A 12728-nucleotide genomic window follows, 5' to 3' on the forward strand; every position below is an offset into this window, starting at 1 on the left:
ACTGCCTTAGGTGATATTTCTAAGGCTAGATTAGATCCAGCCATGTCCAAATCCACAGCTGATTTTAGCCTGTCTTCTCTGTCTCACAAGGCAAAATATAAGCAGAGTCAAAGATCATAAAGCAGCCAATCCAAATTGGCTGCTTTATGATCAGTCTATCCAGGCTTTCTACTCATACACGTTTTCAACTCTGCTTCTACATTCATTCTGTCTGTCACGACTTGCTGCCATGCTTGTCTCCTATTCGGTACACATAAGGCCTATGGCAGGGGTAGTCAAACTGCGGCCCTCCAGATGTCCATGGATTACAATTCCCAGGAGCCCCCTGCCAGTGTTCGCTGGCAGGGGGCTCCTGGGAATTGTAGTCCATGGACATCTGGAGGGCCGCAGTTTGACTACCCCTGGCCTATGGAAAGCACTGTGTTACAGTGTTAGATAAGGACTGGAGATACACAAGTACAAATCCCTGCTCTGCCATGAAAGCTAACCTTAGGCCAGCCACTCTTTCTCTCAGTCTAAACCACCCACTAGCTTGTTGCGGGAATAACATGGAGGGAGGAAGAACCATGCACACCACCACTGTTCTCTGACACTGTATTTCCAGCAAGTTTTTTTTGGGTGGGGCTTAACAGAAATTCTTCAGACCTGTAGGGGAGTGGTTTATAGGTGATTAGAAAATAGTGATCGCCAATGAGATGATGCAGTGAATACATAAAAGGTGAATTTACTAGGAAAGATTAATAAGTATAAGAAAAGTGTTGCTGGAGACCAAAATCAAGATAATACATACTATGGAATTCCTCATAACTATATATGGATCTGAAAGCTTGTCAAAGAAGAGAGGAAACAGGAATGTGCTGTCACAGGAAAGTGAAGAATGGGCCATTAGCAGCAGAGCTGGGAGCACATGAGGTCTCAGTGACATGCAAGGGAATAGAGCACAATGGAAATTATCTCTGGAGGCCTCTCCTGTCAGGTGGAGAGTGGGGAGAAGGTACCACCAGGATCTCCCCATGAGGAGGGCTGCAAATTCAAGATTTACCATCCTGCATTTACAAGCAGTACCCAGCTTGCTGCTGGGGGGGTAAACGGTCATGACTGGGGAAGGCACTGGCAAACCACCCCGTATTGAGTCTGCCATGAAAACGCTAGAGGGCGTCACCCCAAGGGTCAGACATGACTCGGTGCTTGCACAGGGGATACCTTTACCTTTATTTACAAGCAGGAAGCCACTCACATTTTACCCCTCCATGCGGAAACAGTCTTGGATTTAGTTCTGTGTTTTCATGGTACAGACTGTGAATTGTATTGTTTCTCCTGACCAATTAAATTTGTCACTCCCTCTCTTTCTACCTAGTTAACGAAATCTTTATTGACCAAACACAATTAACCAGATTTTCAGAGGACTTTGGGGACCAATGTAGCATCTCTAGGGGAGTTTCAGCTGGAAAAAGGCACAAAAAGCTTATTTGTGCTCTCCGAAGTGATGGATCTTGTGTTTATAAAGAGAACAAATGAATTTTGCATTTATTCTTTTGAAGCTCAGCCTTTATTTTATTCGCCAAATGAATTTATACCCACTGACTTCAAGAGAAGCATTTATCTACTTTTAGTTTCACTTTGCTTTAATGTAACAAAAATTAAAATCTGAACATGAAGAACAAAAATCTCCTTTTAGAAAGATTCACTTAAACTTAATTAATTTCTCAATCCCTAAAAATGGAAGTAGCAATAATTAGAAGTTTTTTATAGAGTAGAAATTGAAATGAAATGTTTTATTACCTAGTGCATAAATGATCCCTTGGAAACAAGAAAACACTACTTGGAGGGCAATCGTGTGTATTCTAGAAGGATGAATGAAGAGATGTGACAAGGAGATGACAGTATACAGTCTTTAAAAATATCTATTCCTATTATTATCAATAAACGAAGGTCCTGTAGCTCATCCACAATAGCATGATTTCAACAAATGCTAATATTAAAATTTCTGTAGCTTACAGCTCTTCAAAGGCACACACACCAAACTCCCTGGTAAATTTTGGTGTCTAAAATCAGAGCAACTCTTTAAAAAAATAGCATCTAAAAGTCAAATAAAAATGAAAACATGGCAGGAATTGGACCCTAAGCCTCCATTATCAGTAGTTCAGAAGATCAGGAAGACTTTTAACTATTTCTGAAAAGGCAAAATAAGCTTGCATTTTGACCACACAGATGGCAGAATTTTGCATTTTAGGAGCCAAGACCCCAGGGCTGGCAAACCTTCACCAAAATCTCCATTTTGGAGAGGCTGAAAAAGCCTTCTCCCACTTTTTGAAGACTGGAATAACATTCACTTTCCTCCAGTCTTCTGACACATCACCAGTCCACCAAGAGATCCTGAAGATGATAGGCAAAGGTTCCACAAGGTCTCCAAAATTTTCTTTGAGCACTCTTGAGTACACACCATCCAGCCCAGGGGATTTGAACTCATCCAGTGCAGCCAGTTATGTCTCGACACCCTCTCATGTCAATTAAGTCTAGCCAAAATTGACTTCCCCTATACTTTGTCAAGCCTCTTGTGGCACAGAGTGGTGCAGTCTGAAGCTCTGCCCATGAGGCTGGGAGTTCAATCCCAGCAGCCCGCTCAAGGTTGACTCAGCCTCCCATCCTTCCGAGGTCGGTAAAATGAGTACCCAGCTTGTTGGGGGGTAAACGGTAATGACTGGGGAAGGCACTGGCAAACCACCCCATATTGAGTCTGCCATGAAAACGCTAGAGGGCATCACCCCAAGGATCAGACATGACCCGGTGCTTGCACAAGGGATACCTTTAACTTTTTATACTTTGTCACCTCTAAATGATTCTGCTACCTATTAATAATACTACTGCAATCAAAGCCAACTCAAGATTAGCTTCACCAAATCTAAAACAGTCGTATTTGAGCAACTGCACCACTTTAAATACTTAGGAGTCTACTTTCACCACATGCTGAAATGGTCCCTACATTGGAAGTAAATGTCCAGCAGTACAAATCTCAAGTCAAACACAATAGTGAGGTTCTACTTTTCTAAAGGAGGTCAAAACCGTCCAGCCGTTGTTAAAATTTTCCAAACCATGCTTATTCTGAAACTTTTGTATGGCCTACCAGTATGCGATATAGACCTCACTGTGGGGGTTGAGAGTCTGCAATCTTCCTTTCTTCGCTGCCTATTGGATCATCCCAATTGCATTTCTGCATTTCTGCCTGTACAATATCCCTGGAGACTGGCGTCATCCAACTGGCTTTGCTAGCCTGGATTCGCATCTTCAAATTTTGTCTTCACCTGAACTTTAGAGCCCAATCTGAGTTGAGTCTACCTTATGTTATCTGATAATTTTGCATTGCCCTGGTTCATGAAGATAAACAACAAACTAAAGTCTATAGGCCTGTCTATCAGACTGTTGGAAAACCTTGATGAGAAACAAGCTTACAGTGCCATCAGGCAATGAATCTTGGGCATTGATTATCAGAACGCTGTCGCTGGAGCACATAGAACATGCTCTCCCATCCTTTTAAAATCTATGTCCCAGCAAGGAAGACCCCGGAGTATTTTTCATCCTTAACATCGTCTTCCTTGAAACGTTTTCTGTGCTTGTGAGACTAAACCTTCTACTGACGGCAGTGACTAAAGGTCGCCATGGCAAAATTCCATTTGCTGACAGACTTTGTACGTGTTCTTCAAAGAAACCCAAGTCCGTGGAACATGTCCTGCAGCACAACCATCTTAGAGATCAGTTCATAAATCCTCTCATGAGGATTCACGATCCCTTGACTATAGTGCACTTTCTCTTATCTTATCATAACTCTCAAGTAACTGAAGCTGTTGCAAAATTCCTCCATAGGATTTTCTTCAAACAAACTGGGATTTGAAATATCTTGTCTTTTAACATAAATTCCTTTATTATGCCAATAAAGGTGCTTTGACTTTGATTAATAATACTAAATGGACCAGAATCTGGATATTCTTATCCACTAAAGGTAAAGGTATCCCCTGTGCAAGCACTGAGTCATGTCTGACCCTTGGGGTGACGCCCTCCAGCGTTTTCATGGCAGACTCAATACGGTGTGGTTTGCCAGTGCCTTCCCCAGTCATTACCGTTTACCCCCCAGAAGCAAGCTGGGTACTCATTTTACCGACCTCGGAAGGATGGAAGGCTGAGTCAACCTTGAGCCGGCTGCTGGGATTGAAGTCCCAGCCTCATGGGCAAAGCTTTCAGACAGCTGTCTTACCACTCTGCGCCATAAGAGGCTCTTATCCACTACTCTTATCCACTACTCCATTACAATTGTAAAGGAGAGAAACAACTTTCCCTCCTGAAAACCTACTTTGAATAAATACTCTGCTTTAGGTGGCATGGTAGAGCCCTGATCTCATCAGAAGCTAAGTGGGGGACACCAAGAAAGCCTCTGCAGACAAGGGCAGGCCACCTCTGCTTCTTACCTTCCCTGAAAGTCCCTTGCTGGAGTTGCCATAAGTTGGCTGCAACTTGACAGCACTTTATACACACTCAGAGAGAGATGGTATAAATAAGGAATCTTAGAGCACTTGCCAACTGTGATACAAGCCAAACAGCCATTCTAAGCAGCAGAAAAGGAGAACACGCATTAACCACACACAGGCCGCCATGCTGCCATTTCTCTCTATTGATTTGGCTTCAGCCACTCTGTGGGACACTTTCAATTGCTAGTATTATTTGACGGAGACTGGCATGTGATGTAATTACTGCAGTTTCTTAGACTAAATCACTGCAACAGGTTTATGGGATAAATTAAGTGAAGCAGCGCTGCAGAAGCCAAACCACTGTGGTTAAGAGAATAGTTGTGTAGTTTAATCATGAGGAAAGTATATTGTTTAGACATGAAGCTCATACAAAATAACAGTCTGGGATCTACATCCTACAGTTACTGCCTTCAATGGTACTAAACAGGCTGAAAATTCCACTGGCATCAATGGATCTCTGCAACTTTAAATCTAAGTCCTCTGCTTCAATTAATTTGTAGGTAGGAACTTTAAATCTAAGTCCTCTGCTTCAATTAATTTGTAGGTAGGTGGCCAAATCAATGTGGAGCTCTGCCTATGGTAGGAAAACAAAAGTGAAATTAGGCTGATCAGAGTTTCTATTCAGACAAAAAACAATATCCCTTAAGTAAGTTTTCGAAGTGATTCTACCTTTCAGGATCAACTGTATTACATAAATCAAAGAAACAATATGGGATAAGTACCTTCTTTGAAGTGCATTTTCAAGTTACAGTCTCAGTGCTTTGACAGTGCAAATTTTGAGTCCAGTAGCACCTTTAAGACCAACAGAGTTTTATTCAAGGTATGAGCTTTTGTGTGCATGCACACTTCTTCAGATACCATCATCATGTGTGCACACAAAAACTCATACCTTAAATAAAACTTGGTTGGCCTTAAAGGTGCTACTGGACTCCAAGTTCATTCTGCTGCTTCAGACCTGTCTGAATCTCCTTTGACAGTGCCCATTAAAGGACATTTAAAACTCTTCACCCTGTGCCACTGCAGGAGAATGTGGGGTAAATAATGCCTCAGTGGTCTGCTATGAGTTCTGATCAGTGAAGGATTGCACAGTAGAAATAAAACCCCAAAGCCACAAATTCAGACGGGATCACAACTTATTTTCCTCAAGTTACTATTTTCTTCCTCTCAGAACATAAAGGGAGATCCAAGAATGCAATGGGATACATTTTTTGTTCTCCTATGTATCTGTTCACCATTGGGAGCTTTTTCTCCCTGGCTTATTTTTGCTCATGCAGTTTCTGAATTTGTTTCTTGACTAGTCATCAGTATGTTGTTTATAAGCAAGTGATGCCCAAATGGTCTATAAAACTGCATAAGTTTAATGGGGAAAGTTCATTGTGAATTTAAAGTACTGTAAAGATAGATGCTGAGTGGTTTGATTTGTACAACCAAGAAGTGAAATTGAATTAACAAAGTGAAAACGTGAAATTCAGTAGCTTCCTAAGGGAGCAACTGTATGAAATTCCCAATGTTAAAGTGTTGCTCACGGGAGTAGATAAGTCATGGGTTAATGGATGAAAGTGTTGCCAGTGAGTTAGTTCACATCATGTACCACCTAGTCCTTTTAACTGAATATGCCAGGGACTATATCTCAGACCTTCTACAAGCCAACTAGATGCTCTAACACTGAGTCATGGCCTCTCTACACCAGAGGTAGTCAACCTGTGGTCCTTCAGATGTTCATGGACTACAATTCCCATGAGCCCCTGCCAGCATTTGCTGGCAGGGGCTCATGGGAATTGTAGTCCATGAGCATCTGGAGGACCACAAGTTGACTACCCCTGCTCTACACGACATGTAGAGAGCATTTTCAATATGAATTTTATTTCTGTGTACTTTAAGTGTCATTCTAAGCCTGCACACTTCTTTTAGGAAACTTTCTCCCCTGCACAGATATTGGATATTACCCTATAATCACATGTGTATATGATCCGCTCCTCTATAACTCATCTTGTCACTTTCCTCGTACTGATTAATGAGACACTTTCTTAAAGTCGGCGCTGTATATCGCGGAAGCTGCATCAGGTAATTTATCATAACCGAATCTGACACAACAAACGCACTTGCCTTTCACACAATCACTTGCCTTGTATTTTCTCCCTGCATAATTATAAAATATTGGCCCATAGTACTTAACAATGAAAATCTAGCTACTGACGTTGGCAGCTGTTTTGTCAATGGGAAAAAACCCTGTGACCAAATCCGGCAGAGCAACAAAGGTCTAAGGTAGGGGTAGTCAACCTGTGGTCCTCCAGATGTCCATGGATTTGCTGGCAGGGGCTCATGGGAATTGTAGTCCATGGACATCTGGAGGACCATTGGTTGACTGCCTCTGGTCTAAGGGTTTCTATTGCTTCTTCTGAGGTTTATATTTGCTTGAAGTCTAGCAGATAAACAAAAATGTGAACAAATACATAGTGCCGAGAGCAGTATTATTTTGACACTAAAGATTCCATTCCAAAGTAACACATGAAGGTACTTAAATCAAATCAGAGCATTGGTGCATCTAATCTAGAACAGTCTCCTTTGATTGGCTGCAGTTCTCAAAAGGTTCCAGATAGAGATCTCTCCTAGCTCTGATATTTGAGAACCTTCTAACAGGAACTACCAGGGACTGAAATGGAACCTTATTCATGAAAAGATGATACAATTCAGATGGAGAACTTTCAAGGACTTGAAGGAAGCATCTTAATATCCCTTCTCCCATTATTTTTTCTTTTGCTACTGCCTTTTCTTCTTCCCACCCACCAGCCAAAGAATTTTAACAGCGCAATTCTGAACAGATTTGCAGTCTTCCGTGACTGTTCACACATGTCACTTCCTACTAAAACTGAGAGAGCACCTATGTCACTTCCTACAAAATGCTAGCATTTCACAAAAAAATATGTGGTTTTAGCACATCCCAAAGGCTACTTCTGACATGGTTCCAACTCACACCTCTGGTCTTTCTATTAGAAAATGAATATGGGAAGCTGTTGGTTAGGAAGAAATCATCTATTCTGAAGCATTATCAAGAAATGCTGTCTGTCAATGAGGCAAGGAAGGTTAATACACTTGTTCCTTGGAATGAAACAGGACAGATTTCACTTAAAATGCAATATTTTCCAGTCAATGCAATCCATTTATTCTACTGTAAGCCTGAAGTGTGATTAGGTTCATATATGTGTGTACAATCTCAAAACTGAGGGCTAATGGCTCCTAAGTCACAGTTAAGTATTTAATTTGAGCTTCTCATGTTTGGGGTTGGACTAGAGGACCCAGGAGGGACCTTCCAACTGTATTATTCTATGATTCTCAAGATGCCTGATCTACATGGCAAACTCCAGTTCTGGTCAGATTAAATTATTCATCCTTCTTTAGTCAAAAATCTGGCTATGCTGCTGTCATGCCAAGGAGACATGGATCGTTGCCATCTTCCACTGTTTTGGAAGTCTCCCAATGGGACCTTCTACAACTCTCAGAATGTATGGGGAAGGCAGTACTGTGTTATCCTCCTCCTTCTCCTCCTCATTTATTAAACTTCTATTCCACCTGGTTTTGGCTGACCCAGTTCTCTGGTTGACTGTTTATGCACTGGAGGTTTCATGCTGGGCAGCAGGCTGGAGTTTTAGTCATGGCAGGTTGCCCCACATTTTCCTGCACCCACAGGGGGGAGCATGTGGCCTGGTGCACCTCATCCACCCACGATCTGTGCGCCTGGCAGGGGGGTGGGTCCGTGAAGTTCCCAGTGCATAAACGGTCGTTGAAGAGATATTCCTGGCACAATCCCACAAGCCACATCCTCCCCAGCTTGCCTCTCAGAGCCTCTATTTTGCCCCACCTTCTAATCAGACTACCTCTCTGACTCCCCATTCAACCCGTCACATGTCCTTCCCCCACTAAGCTTCTGCAAGTTCCATTCTGGATGAAACATATACCCTCCTACACTGCATAGGAAGAGGAAGACACAAATAAATATATTTGGATCCTTGCTGTTTTAGAGTCTGTTTTAGACTCTGTGGCTTAGAGTGTAAAAAAAATGGAAGAAAAACTCACAGAGGATTCATTTTGTCACAGCATGATTTTAGCTCTGAAAGATTTGGCAGAAGAGCAGCAACCAGGCCTGTTTTATAAATGACCCCAAATCTTAAATGTAAATAGAATATCTATAATAGCTGCAGTTAGAGTAAGGAATTCTACAGATCTCACTAGAAATGCACAAAAGCTTTTAGCACACAAAATGACATCTATACAATGGAGAAAAAGAACACAACATCAGTCTTGTTATCCTGGCAGGCATTTTTTTTTCATGGTTATCATTTAGTCTGTTACCTGTGAGATTAATTAGCTTGTTCCCACTTCCTAATCCGCACACAGGTGGTTCTTAACAGCAGCACAATGATTACATGACAAAATAGACATCATTAAGATCAATCAGTAAGCCAATAACAATTGAATGCCCACACATTCAGCTTGTTGTGTTGCAGCAGTTACAAATAAAGAAATGATCACATCAGAACAATGAAAGCAGAGATGGGCACGAACAGCAATTTTGCAGTTTGGTTCATGGTTTGTGGCTGAACTGCAAACTGAAACATGAAACAATTCATTGGTTCACAAACTGAACTGGTTCATATCGGTTCATGACCCTGCTTTCTGCTCTCCACTGCTTTTGATGGGGAGTAGAAAGCAAAGGTTTAAAGGCTATTTAAACCTCTGCTTTCTGCTCGTCAGCAGCAGCAATGAAATGCCTTAAAATTCACGGGAGTTTGTGGTGGCTCTTCAGTTTGCAAACATAACCTTGAAAACCAAAAACTGTCCAGATTTTGTGAGCAAGTTCATGCCCATCCATAAACAAAAGAAAGGTGCAAAGGGGCTTCTTCACCTAAATGACCCAGAAATAGTAATCTTCTTACACCAATGTAAATACTTTTTTGCTAAACATCCGGAAGAAGTTCCTGACACAGCGGTTCCTCAGGCTTCCTCAAAAGGTGGTAAGTTCACCCTCTTTTTAAGCAGAGGCTAGATAGTCATCTGGCAAAAATGTTGATTTTATGAATTTAGGCAGATTGTGAGTGGGTGGGTAGAAAGGGTTGTGCCAGTGTTTGTTTCTTGTGGTCCTTCCTTGCATACCCAAGGAATTGCTGATTGCCACTGTGGGATGGTAGGTGAATTTCCTCCAGGCCAGGCTGGATTCTGGAGGCTAAGGAAATGGGCATATATGGTTTTATGGACATTTGCTCTAGTACTGGCTAATTAGATTGTCAATCACCACCATTTACCTCAATCAGCTCTTTCTTACATGCCATCAGTGAGCAACTTTCATGCTCAGTTGACCCATGCATAAAATTTCTGCCTTCTTGCCTAGTTTCTTAGATTGCATAGTGGACCATCAGAGGTTCAGAATACATCCCTCTATCTAAATGTTTCCCCATCAAGTGGCAGTTGACTTATGGAGAACCCATAGAGTTTTCAAGGCAAGAGACATTCAGAGGTGGTTTTCCCTCTGCTTAGCAACCCTTGAGTTCCTTGGTGGTCTCCCATCAAGTATTAGCCATGGCCAGTCCTGCTTAGGCCCTTCCGAGAACTGATTGAGTAGGTCTGAGCTATCCAGGTGAGGGTACGCTTTAGTTAAGGGCTGAGACACCTACATCCTTCTGCCCAACAAGGATGAAATACAGGACTGGATTATCCATTGTTCCAAAGCATGTCTATCAGGGAAGCTAACCTATAATTTTTGCTGTCATAGATGGATCTCTTGGATTATTTTTCTGTGGCTGCCCATAGCAGAGTGATTATCATTCTCAGTTGGTTAAAGAATCTGTCAAAATTCATTTGGCAGCATCAGAAAACAAAACAAAATTCATAGTGAAAGGGAAAGAAAAAAATAACAATAGTGCCACTCTTCCTTAGCTCATTTTGAAATTATCTGGACTTCAAGAGAACTAAAATATATCCCAAAATGCATTCCCAAGCCTCCTTTTATCACAAAATCCACTAATCATTTGTCTGGAGATTTTCTATCCTGTTTTGTTGTCAAATCACTGTTAGAGAGAAAATAAGCCTAGTTTTAACATTTAGAAATGTGCTGCTGACAGAATGGGCAGCAAAAACCTGCTCTTTGGAATAGCCCTTTATCCAATTTGTAAGCACAAAAGAATAAACCTTATCAAAGGTGTGCATGATAGTAATTAAAGGAACCTCACAACACTTTACTGTACCTCTGAATTGAATCCATTTTCAGGTGTACGAAGGATAAAAAAAGAGATGATCATTTCACACAGGGCATGTTCATCGTGTGCTGATTTAACAGTAGAATCCTAAACAGAATTATGTTCTTCTAAATCCATTGAAGTTAATAGGCTTAGAATGGTGTAACTTACTACAGGCTGCACTATAATACTAAAAGACAAGAGAGACCAGAAGTCCAAAGAACTGAAGTCAAATCTTTCATGCACGCATTGCCATACAACCCATCCAAAACTGAGCATGCACAGAACCACTGTACAAATCATTTAATACAAATATGGCTAGTAAACCTCCAATGTCCAATTTTTCCATGACTGGGATTTCAGCAACAATTAGAAGAAGAGGAGGAGTTGGTTTTTCTCTACCCAAAGGAGTTTCAAAGTGGTTTAAAGTCACCTTCCCTTTCCTCTCCCCACAACAGGTGAAGCATAAAGAGCTCTGATATTACTGTTTGGTCAGAACAACTTTATCATTCATTCATTCATTCATTCATTCATTCATTCATTCATTCATTCATTCATTCATTCATTCATTCATTCATTCATTCATTCATTCATTCATTCTATATACCGCCCTCCCCTGAGGCTCAGGGTGGTTTACATAGAATGTAGAAACAATACAAGGAACTTAGATTTTCCATAATAAATAGATAACCACAACAATAATAATTAACATTAATAACTGTAACAGAAGTAACTATAACAGTGCAAACAGATCCAGGGACAGAATGCATGAATGGGTTTCTTGGAGGGAGGGAGCAGGGGGTTTGTAGATGTTGCTGGTTCCGCTCGGCCTCAACCAAATGCTTAGTGGAAGAGCTCCCTTTTGCAGACCCTGCAGAACTGTTTTAGCTCCATCAGGGCCCTGATCTCCTCTAGGAGCTCATTCCACCAGATGGGGGCCAGGAGTGAGAAAGCTCTGGCTCTGGTTGAGGTCAGGTGGGCTTCCTTAGGGCCAGGGATCATTAACCGATTGGTGGTGGTGGAGCGTAGAGCTCTTTCATTTCAAGCCAATGGCAAGTTCCCAATGGCAGCTCTGTATAAACAGCACAGATGGGCCCAATACTGATTGGAATCAGGGTACACTTGGAGGAAGGGCACCTGGTTCTCCCTTTCAGCCTTTTACCCAGTCTTGCTGGGGGGAGGTGCTGTTTGCCCTGTTGGGACTCTGCATATGCACTGCACTGCACAAAAGCACGTGCAGCCTTTTAGCAATGCAGGTAATGCCCCTCCCCCAGTCTCTGGGTTGTTTCAGGTGCTTAAAATGGAGAGGAGCCCCTTCTCTCCACCATACCTCAGTCCTGCTCAAAATTGGGTGTACTTGAGTTTTTTTTTACATGGGTTATCACTGGAAATTGCAGCTATAGCATGAATGTAAATCCTCATTGTGAGCTTGTGTAAAAATTAACACATCATTTGGCTCTTACTCACACCATGAACAGGCTTCCAAGGGAGGTGGTGGGTTCTCCATCTTTGGAAATTTTTAAACAGAGGCTGGATAGCCATCTGACAGAGAGGTTGATTCTGTGAAGGCTCAAGGGGGTGGCAGGTTACAATAGATGAGCGATTGGGATGTGAGTGTCCTGCATAGTGCAGGGGGTTGGACTAGATGACCCAGGTCCCTTCCAACTCTTCTATTCTATGATTCTATTCTATGATTTTTTTTCTCTCTTTCTTGTTCAACGTGGAACATGAAAACATTCTATTCTATGATTTTTTTTCTCTCTTCCATGTTCAACCACATGAAAACAGTTCTACAGAATTCGAAAGGCTGATCTCTACTTTGAGATTTTAGTGGATCCTAAGACATACTGCTTTGCTGTTAATTTTTGGATTTCTTCCCCCCCAGTATACAATCCTAGCTTGCAGAGACAACCATTTTTGTGTGTGCCAGTTCAACCTCTGACTCATTCGTTAAATGTAAATGGATCACAGGTTGCAG

The 12728-nt window shown here is 41.8% G+C and overlaps 1 protein-coding gene across 3 annotated transcripts in view; it reads right to left on the reverse strand.

Moving 5' to 3' along the window:
• HCN1 (hyperpolarization activated cyclic nucleotide gated potassium channel 1) overlaps positions 1-12728 on the reverse strand; it is a 193791-nt gene that overhangs the window by 49094 nt on the left and 131969 nt on the right. The window lies entirely within an intron of this gene.

Source organism: Paroedura picta, chromosome 7 (assembly GCF_049243985.1).
Source record: "Paroedura picta isolate Pp20150507F chromosome 7, Ppicta_v3.0, whole genome shotgun sequence".
Classification (NCBI taxonomy): Eukaryota; Metazoa; Chordata; class Lepidosauria; order Squamata; family Gekkonidae; genus Paroedura; species Paroedura picta.